At 40.0% G+C, this 17,710-nt stretch overlaps 1 protein-coding gene across 4 annotated transcripts in view; it reads right to left on the bottom strand.

The window, feature by feature from the left end:
* Positions 1-17,710, bottom strand: part of b3gat1a (beta-1,3-glucuronyltransferase 1 (glucuronosyltransferase P) a) — a 66,768-nt gene that overhangs the window by 29,209 nt on the left and 19,849 nt on the right. For all 4 annotated transcript variants that reach the window (XM_079353998.1, XM_079353999.1, XM_079353997.1 and 1 more), the window contains one exon: positions 747-949. The gene's annotated coding sequence lies outside the window, so the exon portion shown is untranslated. The remainder of the gene's footprint in view (positions 1-746; positions 950-17,710) is intronic.

The following is a 17,710-nucleotide window of genomic DNA, read 5'->3' as shown; positions in this document are numbered from 1 at the left end:
ATCTCATCATTTGCTGTCTCCACGCCTTTAGATTATCTCATCAGCGGCATTAGCTCTTACGCCCTCACACCATCACGTCTGTGTCTTTTTCACCTCCCAACCCTCTCCCTCCTGCTCCCATGTGTTATACCTACATATATATCAGCCACTAATAATTTCAGAGGCCGCGGGGATCATAGACAGCAGCGGTAAGAGGATCTGTCAGATCATTTGGCCTCTCTCCTCCACCTTATTCCTCAACTGGATTTCTAGGTGAAAATGGGACAAATATTGGGCAGGAAGCGAAGAATGGAAAGCAGGGAGACAGACAGTATACAGTGGCGAGAGATACTGTCACATGCAGTTTCTTTTATGCTTTAACCACGTCCTCTGATGCTTCAAAGAGTCTTTAATAAAACTGCCTTGTAAGAAAAAAATGGAATAAATAAGGGAGCTGTGTGTTTTTTTTTTACATGGTTTGAGTGACAGTTGAAAAAAGACAACAGAGCAAGACTGTCAAGGTCAGTTGGGCTGTCAGGCAGTTTATGCCGGGGCTCATCCTCATATATTTGACAAACTGGACAGAGATACACTGCTCCTAACAAGGGGAATCAATATCTTGCATTCATTCTTGGAATACTTTCTCTTTACGAATTGATTATTTACCAACCCCAAATACATCAACTTCTTGGGAATGGGTCACATTGTGGTGGTCAGATGTATGGAAATGTGTTTCCCCACAACAATGAGAACAATGGGATACTCACACAGCGCAAGCAAGCCCCTCCTCCAGTGTGTTCTGTTCCTCCTTGCGTCGGTATCGCCGGATACCGCCACAACTCTCAGCCCTAATTGATGCCGCCTGGAAAGAGGATATGTGTGCGGTTGAAGGAGGTCAAATGCAGTGGAAGCTGTGTCACCAGGTACATCCAAACCCAACACACAGTTTCCCCGTCCTCAGAGCTGTCCCCTGGAAAAACACGAGCACGAGAGCCATTAGGAAGGATGGGCCTCCTCTTCCTCACACAATGAGAGGCATTGACGAAAGGGAATAAGCATGGTGGCAGTTGGGAGGAGACGCTGCCGTTCTACAACAGCTACTGTGGTCATTCTCAGTGCCTCAGTGACAGAGTTTGTGTTTGCATCTGGAGAACTGTCATGTGTTTTGTCCTCTGACGACTCTGATGAGGTGCTGACAGCGACAGCTCATTTTAGTGGGTACCATTTAGAACATCACTCTTGTTGGTTGCTGACTTCAGCTAGATATTTATTCAGGTATTTCATATTTCAGATAAGAGTAGAACCTGTACTGATGAGAAAAAAATGGAAAATTTATTTATAATTGGATACAATGTGTTATTTATACATTTATTTTTCAAACTCTCTGGAGAAATGCTAGAACAGCAAAAGAAAATGTCAATAAAGACTAAATTATGCAAAAGCGCGCATCTAAACAGCAATTTGACAACTTATGCAGCCCATCGGCTATTAATAACACGCTTTCTCTTTTGCATGCTCTCTGGGGAACACAATTTTAAAATATCCATTTGGAAGAATGACACAAACACACCAGCTGCACATCTCACTCACTCCGGCACAATTCCTCTGCACGACTCCCCAGGCTACAGCTCTCCATTATTGATGAGACTTCCTCTGTCAGCCTCATCTTGCCACAGTGTTGAATGTACACGCCTGTGGGCAGCCACTGTGGTTATAGACAGGGGACCAGCTGATGCCACGAGAAAAAAAAACTAGACAAGGGTCAGGCACATTAACAGCCTATTAACAATGTGCAAAGCAGAGGGCACGCAGTGTCGCAGGTTTGTTATTGGCCTAATCTAAATTCAATAGGGTTGTCATAAGGGAAGAAAGTAATTATCTCAAAACCACGGGGAATGCCTCTTCTGTAGATCCAGCTGACTCACAGATAGTCCACTTGAGCCCCAGGATTTAAAACATGCTCAGTGGTGCCAAATAACATCAACAAAAGAGGAGAGATGGGGACATGGACGCAGAGATGAGAGAGCAGCAAAAAGGAGCTGCAGGGTCAACTCCCCCCTTTTGCATTCATGTAAGCACTGTTCTTAGCTTATTTTTTTCACTAGACATTAACTTATATATAATAATGTATATGTATCGTGCATTTTGCTGTTTTTTTCCTGCCATAAATCAAATCAAATTTCAATCAGAACTCTCTGCACTGCCAGACCTTTTTTGGGGTATCACTTTACATTAAGGTACACAGAATGTGCAACATTACAAACAAGGACCTATTATAATTATGACTCACTTCACTAAAGAAGCAACTAATGTTAAGGTGATATTCATCAATTACCCAGTATAATGCCCCATGTTGTTCTCTGATAAATCATCAATAACTCTATAATATGTAATAAGGAGTGACTCACTATCTACCCGTTAGCTAATGGATAGCTACTAAGCTCCTCATTCGTTTCCCACTAACTATTCAAAATGTATGTACCCAGTATAAAGTGTTACTGTTGTTGTCTTCATACATATAATATTATCTTCGTTAAATCAGAGATTACTTCTAAAAATATATCCTAGATGTAATTTAAATAAGATGACTTTGAGGAACTTCTCGAACACAGTAAATTATAGGATTTATACAGTATTTCTATTTCAGAAATATAGAACTGAAGTCACATAACATGCCTGAATAAGAGAATAGTAAAATGCTGAATGCAGAATAATTCAAAAGCAGCTATCCAACATGGATTTTTTTTGTTAAAAGTTATTTTTGGGCCTTTTTGCCTTTAATATATATGACAGCTGAAAAAGGACAGTAAGTGCTGTGAGGAGAGAGTGGGGGGATGACATGCAGCAAAGGACTGAGGTTGGATTCTAAAGCACAGCTCCTGCAATGAAGACTGCAGCCTCTGAACATGGGGCATGTGGGCATAACTGCTCCCAAAATTATTTTTCACTAAATACAAAAATGTTATATATTCAAACTAAATGAATGCAATGAACATCACCTTATGTACCAAACGTTCAGCATCATAAATGTATGTACGTAGAAATGTTGAACACTATTTCTCATTTGTTTTTATTTTTCTAATTAGTTTTAATTAAGCAGGTCTATATTTTTTTTCTACAAAGTAATCCATTTTCTTCTAATCATTCTGAGTTGTCTCCTACATATGGTGTATTAGTGTAAATGCCCTTTGTGGTTTGACAGCATTACACAAAGAACAACCCTCCCATACACACCGTCCCCCTTCATCACACTAGTTGTATTCTGCTTTGACATGATGGAGATTGAAAGGTCTGTTCAAACCTGCACCTCCTGCATGGGAGGGAACAATACATCATTGTAACACCAACGCTTCCTCTTGTTGGTGTTCAACTGACAGCTGATTAGTGTTAGTGGGTCTCCTGTAGAGGCCCAAGTGGTGTTTACGTTATGTCTTTACTGCATCAACAAAAATATTAGATATAAACGTGCATATATTAACAACAAAAAAACATGAATTATGTAAACACAACACAGAAAAAACCTTGAAACAGATTGCGGGAGCATAATCAAATATGAGCAGAATTCAGTCACATAAACTCTTTTATTAGTATTGGTTTTTTATATATATATTTGTCATTTAAAAAAAAACAGAGACTGTTTGCAGGTCATCACAGTGCTTACAGAAATAGCTCAAACAGCCACACATGTCAAGCTAGGCCTCTGCTCAACAGGGGTTAAAAGCTCATAAAACCAAGCTCTAGCTCAAAATGTACCATGCGTAGCTATGGTTACTACTCTGAACACAAATTGCCTGTTGATAGCAGTCGTGTGCACTGAGCAAATGATAGTGATAGTGACTGATAGTGTTAAAGTCTTTGAAAAGTGTCATGAGATTGTCTGGTTGGCTAATTTACATAGCAACAAAATATGATGTATAAACTACAACTACTTGACTTATGTTATACACATCCTTTATTTTCCACATCCTTTATTTTGACTGTTGTTATACACATCCTTTATTTTGACTATTGTTATACTCATCCTTTATTTTGTTGATTATGGATGCTACAAAAAAAAACCCTGCAATCTAATTTAGTTAATTTAGTTTATTTTGTTTTAAGAGCTCATTTTCCACAGTCAATTGCAAGGCTTAGTTAAAAAAAACAAACAGTCAATTGATTGTTCTTGGGTTTAATATTTGTTGGGAGGGTCATCAATCAATCAACCTGTGTTTGTGTAGCACTAATTCATAACAAATGTTATCACGAGACACTTTACAAAAAGCAGGTAAAAGACCTCACTCATTGTTATGTTGCAAATACCCAACGTCAATCCATCATGAGCACCAAGCAACACAGAAAAAAAATGTATTTTTAAGAAGCAGAAATCTATGTTAAGTCGAGTTTTATCCTTGAACAAGCTCCTAGAAAGTAACATTTCTTATGATACAAGAGTTGTACTTAGGAAGAGTTTAATATTTCTTACCATATAAAATGGCCTTAAAACTTCTACAGGTTTTCTTTTCGTATTGTTTTTATCAGTCTGATTTTTGGCTGTTGCCATTATTAATAGGACAGCTGAAGAGAGACAGACAGTGGTCAAAAAATTGTCGGGGTCTGAGTGAAATCCCCCCACTGATGTAGCACTTTGTGCAGAGGCTAACAGCTGTACCAAAAAAGCTAAAGCATCATCCCAAAAACCTTTCGAAGGTGTTAATGAAGTCACAGCACAGGCTCAAGAACTGAGTGTGACTGCCAGGACAGACGGCTCTGACACTTTTCAACAACAGTTCTGTCATGTTCTGCTGCACGACAGGACACCAAACACCAAGACAGTCGCAAGTGTATGTGTGCGAGAGCGAGGCGAGGCAATTTCACACACTTTCAGACAAGCTCATCCTGTTAGCCAAGGCTGTGTTGGCGCCAATAAGAGCTGACCACTGCTACCACGTCAGTCTGTGCATCTGACAGTGAAGGATGGAGGACAAAACGCGAAGACTGTGGATATGATGCATCGGATGGAGGGGGCAAAGAGAGAGAGATGAACCAATATAGGGTGTTGCTTGTATTGATTGACTCTGAATGTGACCTAGCATATTAGAGATAGGGCTTGACTCCTTTTTTACACATGGTGAAAACCTACTCCACATACACAGGACTTTCTGTAAAGGTTGTCGCGAAGAAGGAAAAAAAAATAATCCAGCCTGCCTCCAAAACGAAATGCACATAAGACGCAGTAGTCACTGACTGCTGCACATTTTTTTGATAAATGTTATAATTTTATGGAGTCTGTATAAATATTAAGAGCCCAGCAGGGACAAACCTCTCTCATTTTGCTTCCACTTGATTGAACCACAAGGAGTAACGTGCAGGACAAAACAAAAAAAACACAGACCTAGACACACACACACACACACACACACACACACACACACACACACACACACACGCACAGACACACACACACGCGCTATTAAAGTATATGGAATATATAGTACAATAGACTTACAGGCTTACTTGCCCAAGGCGCGAAAGGCAGCCACTGCACTATCAGCAGGGTGAGTCACATGCTTTTTTTTTTTTTTCTCAGCAAAATGGGCTGCCGTAACTGCTTTTCATGACAGTATCTTTTCAGGGTCAGACCTGTGCTCCAATGCACTGCAGAAAATCAACTGAAATGCAGAACCCCATCACTAAACAGCTCCATTCATTTATCACTTTTACTCTGTGTTGAATATTCAGGGTGTGTTTTCGGACAAGTGGAAAATTCCCTGCTGAGAAAGAAAAAAACAAAAAAACAACCTGTCCTCTGTCTGCTGAATCTTTAATGCTGCCTCAGATAATGCCAGTGATAATGATGGCCCTGACTGCCTTTTGAAGACATCTCCTTCTGAAGACATCTGTCATTTAAAAGATTTTTGCCAGGGTTGTTATGAAAGAGAATTCATCATGCCTTTGAATATTCCTCTATGATTAATTCAGGCAATGTCAGTTGGTGAGTAAATGCCTCTTTATTCTTGTGTAAGTGGTCAATATTAATAATGCACATGCAGCTCTAAGTTCCGCATCCGTCTTGGCAAAGTTCAGCATAAAAGGTTTCATCAGCTTGCACGCTTGTCACCACATTCCTTCTCTGTCACTCTGTATCCTTCTCTCTTTTCCACTGTAAGCTGGCCACTCCATCCTTTCTCTCTCTCACTCTCTCTCTCTATCTCTCTCTCTCTTTCTCTCTCGGTTTCTTTCTCTGATTCTGAAAGGCACTGTATGGCTATGACGCCCATTTGGATAGAAAGATGTGGCTCATCAGCAGTAATTGGAGGAGCTGCGGTGGTTGGGTTTCTCTGGGAGGCGGCGGCATGATCGATTCTGTGGGTGGTGGAGGTGGAGGTGGGCAGGCGGGCTGACAGTGCCGCATCCCCCACAGCTCCTGACAGCTCAATGAAGGCCAAGCCACAGAGCACAGGTTGTCCTTTTACAAGAACAATCATCACACTTGCAGGTCGCCCCCACAACTCACAACCACCCAGTCTAATCATAATTACCCATTTAGTGGATTATCAGTTGGGTAGAAGCAGGTTGAGTTTAATGTTAGCCTTTCATTATGCTCCCATTAAAGAATAAAGGAAATGTCAGCGGCTTAATAGCTATGACGTGATGTTATTATCTGCAAGGTGATTTACATAAAAAGATTTTCCAGCAATAATCTCACGACATACCTCATGCATTCTGTGTATACAATTTAATTGCATGCTGTGTGCACTGACATTAAAACAGCACAAGAAGTTTATGACTGATGCGGCAGAGACTTTACTCAAGCGAGATCATTTGCATACTTGTGGCAATTTACAGGCTGGTGTCAATACTGTTGCTGTGTTTTCTCATCACAGCTTAGGAGAGCAGCCTTTGCTTGACCTTCTGTTTCTGTTTTCCTCAAGACCAAATAAGTACTGTGCTGAGCTCAGCCTGACCACGGGTTGCCATGGAGACACACGGCAGCTGGAACTGATGGTGTGTTTAAATCTTGGCACAGGTTAAATCATAGGAACTATTTATTTGTGTGTGCTGTTGTCTTTATTCTTTCCATTCTTTCCATCTTTCTGTCTCATGTTACCTGTTTAATAGGAAACCTGCTGCCTCTGTACAAAACCAAGAATTCCAAGATATTAAAAAGGCGATACACGGTGACCATGCTGTTATATCTTTCTATCGTTTATTCCTTTCTACTACTATTCCCCTTTTTGAAAAGCTCCACTTCAAAAATCCAACACAGTTTAGTAGCCATCGGAGTCCAACAGAGTTTATATGAAACAATCTGAGCAGCAGTAGTCCCATTGATAATGGACATAAATGCACTAAATATCAATGAAGTGCTCCACGAGCTGCCCTTTCTCCAGAAATATAAGACATTGTTACAGGGTTTCTGCTCTGTGGCCAATTACATCGTAGCTGCATCGATTCACGCGGCTCTGACAACGCCAAAACTCCTCATGTTCTGGCTCAGAGCCAGAGCTATTAAACCTGCCCCGCTATGGCTACAGCGATAATAAGCATTGTTGAATACTACAATGAAAGACACTGGAAATCATGAGCATAGCCAGGATGTTAAGGTCAGTAGTCCATTTTATTTTCTCCAGCCCTACACATTCAGCAAAAATGTGTAAACACCATTTCCTAGTCCATCTGACAACTTCCAGAGCAAGAGTCTGGTCTGGGAAGATATCTTATCTTTAACCTATGCCAGTGATGTCTAAACTTTTTCTTGTGGGCCAAAATTGTTGCGTAGGCTTGTGGGCCACAGGTTTTTTTAGATATATTTTGAAAAATATTCCTTTATATATATATATATATATATATATATATATATATATATATATATATATATATAAAGTATATATATATATACCTTTTGTATTTTGACCTCTTCAAAAATAATGCTAATGAAAATATTGTGTTCTAATTCTTTTCTAGTAAGGCTTTGCAGATCAGAATCAAATGATTCACAAAAGAAAACCTTTAATAAAAGGACATCAAATACTTTGATTTTTGTGTACTTCTTAATCTGTTTTTTTATTTGTTTTTCTCAGGATCAACCCTGTGATGTTAATTTTTTTGTAAAAGCTTTCTGTATTTAGCTCAGGTTATTAAATTAGGTTATCAAACAACGGTTAATTTTCATAAAATGTGGAAAATTGTCAAAGCTATTTAGACTTTACATTTTTTATTTTAGGAATATATTTTAACTTGCTAACATGAAACAGAAAAATAAAAAAATATGCCATCTGAACGAGGCTTGGGCCAAAGTCTTTTGATTCTTCGACTGAGGTCGGGGGCCTCAGTTGAAGCAACCCCACAGTTTCCAGAAAAAAAGGGACTAATGCAGGTAATATTGAATAATGTTATTTAACATTGATGAATAAAGCATGCAGTGAATTTCACGTCATCTATAATTCAAATACATTTTAGGATCAAATATATTGAAGTATTTTTGCTTTATATTATTAATTAACTTGTTTAAATCTGTGTTGCATTGCTCAATGCATTGTGCAAAGTGCAATACTTCTCCTCCAGGAGTTTGGGAGATACTTTTGAAGAGCCGCCCCTCAACGCTGTGTGCTGATCCCCCTCAGGAAGAACTTGTGATAAAGGCGGAGGACAGGAGAAGGTTGTGGCTTTACAGGCAATATCATTACCTCTCTTCCCCCCACCTCACATACTCACACACACACACACACACACACGCACACACACACACCCACCAGCATTTCTGGAATAAACTGATCCCTGTGAAGGATTTCCAGCCTGAACCAGAGCTGCAGAGCTGTACAGGAATAACATCGTCAGCCTAAAGATGCCGCTGGGTGAAACAGCCAGAATCTCAGTTGGTCTCTGGGGTATAAATAGATAACGGCGCCTGGCCGTGTCCTGTTTGAACTCAGCACTGCCCTCAAATACTGTTTCAAATACTAGCAGAGCTCCTCCTGTTATATATCCATGGATTATTCTACATTTGTATTAGAACACATTCAGACCCAATCACTGACATAAAATCTATTTGTTTACAAAGTTTGGTTTTAGCTCCTGTGTACTTCACAGCATTTTACCCTTGGAATTGGCAATATGACAGGCCAGTGTTGACGCTTTGAGTACCATTACACTAATAGCACACCCACTCCCAAAGTGATAAGACAACCTTTCACTAGATGTCTTTCATCTTAAAAGCTGGAGTATAACCTTCCAGGGTAATCTTCAGCTTCTGCAAAGGTTCAATTGATCCAAACAGAGATATTCCAGGAGAGGGGGTTCATTTTTACTTCTGGCTAGGAGGTAACTGTTGCGGTTGGCAGTTTTGCCTCTCACACATGCTCCCAGGCATTACATTACAGAATGGTAAGGCTGACAGCAAGCGGCAAAAGCACTTTGTAAGGGAATTTAGGAGGTGACGACATGCTCTGGGCCTGCAGTTGAATCGCTTTACTGTGATAAATGTTTATGAGCTGCAATTATCACAACTGTCAGGTCTCTATACTGCTTGAAATATTTATCACTTTGTATCACCTGTTTTGGCCTCTCAAAGTATCAAACATTGCTCTTTGATTGTTGTCCCCAACTTCTACAGACCCCTATGCTTCCGTGAACAGCAAAAGGATTGTAACAGTGACTGCAGGCCAATCACTGCCAACAAAGATCCACTTTGCTGCCATAGTTCATTTATTAGTCCATTTTCACACTGTTGACATTAACTCTTGAGCTTACACTCAAATTATATCATGTGTTGTACTTCATCTTTTTAATCTGAAAGTTAAACGCATTCTATGGATCAAACAAGACAACCTAAAAGTCTGAAGCTTAAAGGGGTACTTCACCCATTTACATGAAGCTGTGTATCATTAGAAGAAAAAAGAGAAAAATATGTTTTTCTTTGCCTGGAAGTTTTCTTCATGTGATGCAATATGATGCTTTTTGCATCACATGAAGAAAACTTCCAGGCAAAGAAAAACATATTTTTCTCGTCTCAGGGCAAAATGAGGGTTGGATTCACGACCATTCAACACTACTACTATTACTGTTTCTAATGATACAAAGCTTCATGCAAATGGGTGAAGTATCTCTTTAAGGCTGTGGTTACTTGAGCTAAATGCTAACATAAGCATGCTAACAGTGAGCATTAGGAATGTCCAGTCTTCTGCCCAGTTTAATAAACTTATTTCACAGTGAGTCATATATAAAAAAATCAAAAACTTCACCCTGAATTTGTTGCAGAATGCTCTTTGGAGTAAATAAGCGGATTCTATATATGTTGGGGACAGCAATACACAAATCTGTTTTTTTTCCTGCAATATTATAAAAACGTGAGCAAATCCCATGTTGATAATTGACTTAAATGCATTGAAATGGAGATAATGCATAAAAAGAATAGTAAATGGACTTGAGTTTATTACTTTTACACATATTCACACAATGACGGTGGAGGTTGCTATAAAAGGTTTCTTGCCCAAGGACACTTCGACATGTGACTGCAGGGCAACAAACCTTGATGCATATTTACATCTACCAAGTTGTCCTAAAAAAAACCTCAGGTCGACTGGCCTGAAATTACGATGGAGCAATCCCATTAATGTTGACTTAAACTCTTTCCCAGATGTGTTAATGTCACTAATCTTTCAATGTGCAGCCCAAAACACTGCCTGTTTATAAGCTGCATGAATGCCTTTTGCAGAGCCATATTACCTAAATGTTTCCCTTTAAAATTGCTCACTGACAGTTTGAATATGACTGTGGCAGTGGCACCCAGTGCAGTCAAGCAAACAATAAGAAAATCCCTCTTACATGCTCTAATTTAGCCCTGTGAGCTGCAATTATACATTGCTCCCTGAGGTGCTGCCCTTGACACCCTAAAAAGGTAATATGCCTTCTGCCTTAGAACAAAATCACATGCTTCATACTCCTAGTCTGCATAATTACAAGGGTGGGGGAAAATTGAACGGCTCCTCTACCCGTAAAACTGCAGGCTTATAGGTAATCTCAGTGAGTGGGGAGGCATTAGGAAGAGCACAGTTGTCCTTGTTGGATCAGTGCTATCGCATAGTTTGGACAACCTGCCACGTTTGGATAAAGACATGGTTAACAGTTCCCTCACGGCATCGTCTGACAGGCAGCTGTGTGAGCCACATGATGACTCCTACACCGGGTTTAAAAATAACAATGGGCTTTATGCAACGCTCGGCTACAATAACAGAAAAGTACAGAAAAGTTAAGATGTACGATTTGCTGTACATTTAAGATATTACAAAAATGTCTGTCTGTCTGTCTGTCCCTCCAAGTTTTAAGAAGTCGTACTTGTGACAGAACCTGCATGAGTGGACAACATTTTTCTCGCAGGATGAATCCTAACTGACAGGTCCGATCAGAACAGAGACAAATGACGGGGCATCTTCCCTCGTCTGTCGTCAGCAGGCCTGACAGAGCACTGTCTGGTTCACTCAGTGCTCTTTCTGGCACTTCACATGCGATCAGGGGATTTGGACTTCCAAAATACTAATAGGTAATGCCTCCTCCAGAGTAACAACAACAAAAGGCCATTTGTGGTGACTGCAGAGGGTTTTATATGTTAGGATTGCTGAAAACAACTACAGCATCTCAATTTGGTAGAGTAAGACCGGTCCCTTTAATTAATCTTTATTTGTATGGCGTCAATTCATAACAGGTGTTATCTCGAGACACTTTACAAAAAGCAGGTAAAGGACCTTACTCTTTGTCAGTTAACATTAACAAAAGAGCAGGTAACAAGACCATGCTCATCGTCATCTGCCTTTGTGAAAGTCGAAATTTCCATCCATTGACTGAGGAACAGAGAAAACATTGCAGAAAAAAATGTGTTGTTAAATCATTGCAGATAGATCTGAGGCGCAGTACCAGTTTGTTTATTTGCTTGCTGATTCAATAGTATTGGAAAAGGCTATGTCTCTCTCCCCCCCCCCCCCCCCCCCCAACTTTTAAAATGCAGAGTCAAGCACTTTATATGTTCCCCTCAGGAACTGTTTGATTAAAATCTTTAAAAAAAAAAAAAAGTCTTATACAAACATCTCAACTGGATTTTTTTTATTTCACAATGAGGCTTCTGTTCCTCAATGTTATCTTTAAACAAGCCCCATAATACGCCCTGTGGTGCCTGTTAAAGGATCTGGTAATTGATTTGATACACTCCTGGGACTGCTGGTCTAAAGCATCGCTTTTGGCATAAACATAAAGGTTTTTGATGGATGGGATATCTCTGGATTGCAAGCCATTACAGCCAGGCTCAGAGTGATCAAACCAGACTATCATTTGGGCCAGAAAACTCTCAAGTCAGTGTCTTGAAGAATTCAACTTTGTATGTGTTTCTGTGTAGCCTCCACTTAATTGCTGCAGAGCTGCAATATGTCAGCCCAGTCCACAGGAAGAAACTGCTTCCATCTCACTTGCAGAATGGATTCCCTGCTATGAAAATGTTCCTCATTGTAATTGCTAGTATTTGGTGAGACAGCCGCCCTAATGAAGGGAAGGATTTTGCAGACAAAGCAGATCACATTACAAACATTGAAGGTAGAAGTGTGGCCTAATTGCTGAGTGGGATGAAATGGCAGAGCTTACTGGATGTGTTTCTATAGCTAGGATAATCTATTTGCAAACTGTTGATAAGAAAAGATAAATCATCTGACCAGTATATTTCACAGAACACGTTAATGGCAGGAGAGACTCACATTTTGATTATCATTTTGAATCCAATTATCTTGTGCACTGTGACTTTAAAAAGGGTTTCAGTCATTTACCTCTGTCTGAATCTGTCTGGATAACTTGGCACATGGCTCATGCACGCACGTTTGAATTCTGTATATTAATCTATGTAGTGTTATTGTAGGCACAGGTGTGTGGTGGTAAGTGGTTAAGTGTTGGAGGAGTCACCTCTATTTGGGAACTGACCTGTCACACTGGGACTTCATGTTCACGGAGGCTCCCTGTGGACACTCAACCATGCGTAACACTCGCTCAAGGCAAAAAAAAAAAAAAAGTAGAAAAAAGCGGCTTTATAAAGTGACTGATAGGTTGTACTGCAGCAGTCGGTGAGAGACCCAGAATTCTCTACAGTGTTACCACAGAAAAACTGGCCTCAGTGTGAGTGACTGACATTGAGTTGGAGGGCACAGGGGTCCAAAGCTTCCTTTTTTATCTGATCTCAGAGGGGAGGATGTGGTGTACAGCCTGCATTTCCAATATTTTTGAGACTGTAGCACACATTTATCCAGCAATTCAGCAGATATATTTTCGGACTGCACTCTCCCAAATATATAACAGGAACTGCTTCCCTTATAGGCATGCATAAGCCGGGGAAGAATGCAATTCTTAATTTCTCATTAAAGAGGTGCTGTTCTAGAAAATCTATTTTTTCCAAGGGTTTGGGAAAATGCTTTGCTTTGAAAATTTCACCTTGATCATTTTGAAAAAAACTGACATCGTGGGGCTGAAGGAGAATGTTAATTTTAAGATGAAAGCAGTGAACGTGAAAATATCTGTATACAAATTATTACATATTTTAGGTCAATCTAAAATCCCACTTTATCTTAAACACAACCAGGCAACGCACTCGCCTGACTCCAATTTCTGCTCACACATTGATTGTCTACAGCTAGAGTCTTGCGTCATATTAAGTTTAACCCCAATGGCAGCTGTGGCTTAGTGGTAGACTCATCTCCAGTGGGTTCGACCCTTAGCTTCTGCAACCACATGTCAAAGTGTCCTTGGTCAAGACACTGAGCACCAAATTGCCTCTGAGTGGCATAGCCAGTAGTGTGTGAATGTTTATGGAAGAGGAAATGCTGATGGGCACTTTGAATAGATCTTACATCAGCGTGAGAATGTGGTGTAAATGAGCAATCATTTTTATCTATAACGATGACGAGACGATTGTACAGTTCAGTGTGAATGTCTTGAAAGTGAGACTGTGCGAGCTAAGAATATTTAAAGTGTCTAATGATCGCTCTTAAATCAAGCTGTGAGTCTAATATCTGATCTGAAAATTAAGCCAATATTGGACTTGATACTGATATTAGATCAGATCTGTCACATCAGCCAAAAGCAGAGAGGTCGTATAATTGTCACACAGTGCAACAAACCTATCAAGTTGCCGTTTCTCAAAAATCAGGGTTTTTTTTCAAACAAAAGCCCAGAAATGAATTTAATTAAGCTCAACAAATGTCTCAAATCCAATACATTTCCATATGACGCAACACTGCTCTGAGCAGTGAGCATATAGAGAGCAATTAAAAACCTCTGCCCTGGTAAACAAAGCTAAACTTGCAGCGAAAGCAATATATCCGCTGAGATTATTTACCACCCTGAGCACTCAGCAAAAATCAATAACACGTGCAAACATAAAACCAAACATGATTTTTAATCAGAGTTCATAAAAGAAACTTACTAAAACCGAGACACATCAGAGTCACTGATGATAAGAATTATCCGAGGAAGTTAAAGTGTTTTGTGGATTCCTTTTCATTTGGATGGTTTAAGCTGAAATGAAAGTCAGAGTCAAAGTCAGTTCATAATTAAGCCAACACAGAGAGTGTGTCTATGTGCACACTTGCACGTCCTTGCGTGTGTGTGTGTTTGAGAGAGAGAGTGTGTCAGTATGCACAGCCCTCTTCATGTGGACGTGAAGAATCCGACACGTTTTATCCTCCAAATAAATATTTTAACACAAATGTATAAGCAGTAGCACAGTTTTGATATCCACACTGCTAACAGTGAGGATGTTTGCATGCAGACCATATTCCTGTTTAATCGGAATAATGACAATACTCTGTGGAGGAGTCGTGTAAACACCTTATTCCAATTGTCAAAACCCCAATTAAGCTCATTTTTATTATTATTAAAAACCTGAATAAGCCTGAATCAACCAGAATATGAGGTCATGTAAACGCGTTAGTTGGAATATGCTCCTGAATATGCTGTTTTAAGGATTTGTTTACGACCTAAATGACATCTTGTCAGGACGCTACGGCTACTACTTACCGGTTTATTTGGAATGTGCAGATTTTTCACATGTAAACAGGAATATTCCAGTAGCTCAGCACTCTGTGGAGCATGTAAACACCTTTTTTCGGAATATTGCCTTAACCAGAATATGAACCTTAATGGGAAAATGGTGTGCATGTAAACGTAGTCAGTGACTTTGCAGACGGGCGCTGATGAAGTCAACACAAACAACTAAGTCACATCGAGCCAGTAGGAACTTTAATGTCATTGTTTGGATTTGAAACGTGTTATTTTGCAGGTTCTTGTTCTTTTAAGACAGGCAGTACGAGTCTGAAAATGTGGAAAGGCGTTGATTCTGATTCATCAAGCTTATAGGCTGGGGATGGGGCTGCCAAAAGAATCAAACACTGGATCAAAACGTGACAACACATGATATGCTTACTTCTGATCAAGTTATAAAATGTTTTTTTCTGAAACTTTAGCCATCTGTCTGATCAACAACTCAGACAGATGTACAAAATGTAAGACAGGCTGGCTTCAAGAGTCTTGAAACCGAAGGAGCAGAGAAATAACTGTCAAGGTGCCATCATCTAGGTTACTTTATATATACAGAGCTGTGAAGGTAAACAGCATAATTGCATCTACAACATCAGTCTCAACTTCGGAAACCTTAAGCTTAAGTCATAAAATGTCTTTTTTTTAAAGAGTCATGAAAAAAAGAGGTTCCTTTCAGTTGTTGTAAAAATAACTGATGGAAAGAGAAATAAACAGACTCTGCCCTCTCATCCGTCGCAGGCAAGGTGCCCTTGAATAAGATATGATACCCAAAGTGATAACAAAGTGAAGTGCAGCCTTATTGCTGTTCTGTTCTGTCTCTCAGAACATAGGCTAATCCAGATATTGACAGACAGACAAGAATCATAACATAAAAAGGATATATTCTCTCTGAGCCTCGCTGAAAAGATAAGTGAAACAAACATCACACAACTCAGTCTTCATGGTCTCATTCTGCCTGAGTCTACCAGGTGGAAAGATTGTCACGGTCATGCTGAAACTTTTGTGCAGCTATATGGACTTGAGCTTATACGGCACTCTTCTTGTCTTGTGACTATCCAAAGCGTTTTTACACTGCAGGTCACACCTACCCATTTACACCCATGCACCGAAGCGCTGCATGTCAACAGGCAACTGCTTGAGTCCCCAGTTAGGTATGAGGCCCCTGAGGGCTCACAAACTCAAACCAAAGCAGTAGTAGCAGCAAATGTGCACATTTTACAATGACAGGAGGAAACCTCCCTAAGGGGCCCAATCTGACAGCGCTCATGCTCATTGCCCTGCTAAACATTGTATTATTGCAGTGAAAACAAAGGTTTTTCAGTGAGGTTGAACAAAGAAAATTGAAGAGAGATTATACATTTAGAGTATCGGGGGAAAAAAAGAAAGGAAAAAAGAGGAAGAGGAGTAAGTGATGGAGAACGCTCCAACCTTCAACCTACACAACACCTCGACCTTCCAGTTAAGAGACAACAGACTCAAGCAACTGCGCCACTGCCGCCCCCTGCCACTTCTTCTTTTACTAGAAAGCACTTCACTCTGATTTCTGGGAAGAGGCACAATTGTCAGGCAGTAAAGAAAGCCATAAAAAAGTTTTTTATGGACCCTGAAGTTGCTGCATAAATGTTAACAATAGACTGTTTTATTGGTTGAATAGCTAATTCAGTTCAATATGCTGTCTAGTGAGGACACACATACTAATATACAGGAAGTTATTTGTTTGAGTGAAAGTTCTAAATTGGCCACAATACAGTTCACATCTGCCTCTGCTCATGTCAAAACAAAGAATTGATGAATTGAGATGTTAAGAAAGCCCATCTATTTTCAGAGGAGCTTTGAGAGCTTTAAAGGGGCTGGTCCAAGAAAGACCTTCAAGTTAATGTATTTTTCCTCACCAACATACACTCTCTCCTTTTCCAGAGGCTTTAACAATATGCATTGAAGCCTCAAGTTGATATGGGGCTTCAAATAGAATCACTTTTCCCTGCTGCCTGCAAATGCAAAATGTGATTTATGCCGGCTCAAGTCTCCACAGCCTCCTTCAGCCGCATCTGTCTCATTCTCACTGCACACTTTTAAGTACCAATTTGGGGCCTTATTGAACCAAGCTTTAAGTCCAAAGACCAATTTGTCATGCAATTTATAGCTCAGGACAAAAAGCTCAGAGACATTTTATGAAAGCTGAGCATAATAAGCAGACAGGGGAGAGCATATGGATCAAATATAAGTGGTCTCTGTCCTATTTGATCAAGCTGGAACTTCTTCTAGAGCTCCAACCTTTCTCACCCCCAGCAGGAGCTTCAGTCTTCATTTGTCACGTGTGCCACCAAACCCTGAGAGGTTGTCTGGTTTTGATGAATGGAGCTAGGGCTTCTGTCCTTTCATTGCCATCCATCTTTTTTTCCCCCTTTGAAAACGTTTAAGACTCGCAATTTTGCAAGGAAGCATCTGAAATGGTGGTTTGACCGGAACTTAAAGGTCCCATATTATGCTTTTCTGGTTTTAGATGCTCTTTAGTGTGTTTTCCAGGTTTCTTGTGCACATCCTATTTACAAAAAATCAAAGTCCACAGAAACACAGTTTAAGTGCAAAGCTTTTAATTATAAAAAAAAGTAGTCCAGATGTGTCTGTGCAGCTGCAGCGGTTGCATAATTCCCAACACATCAGGAGTGTGTTCTCTCAGGAA

Source organism: Symphodus melops, assembly GCF_947650265.1.
Source record: "Symphodus melops genome assembly, chromosome: 10".
NCBI lineage: Eukaryota > Metazoa > Chordata > Actinopteri > Labriformes > Labridae > Symphodus > Symphodus melops.
Note: the sequence above shows the minus strand (reverse complement) of the source record. Positions and strands in the feature narration are given on the sequence as shown.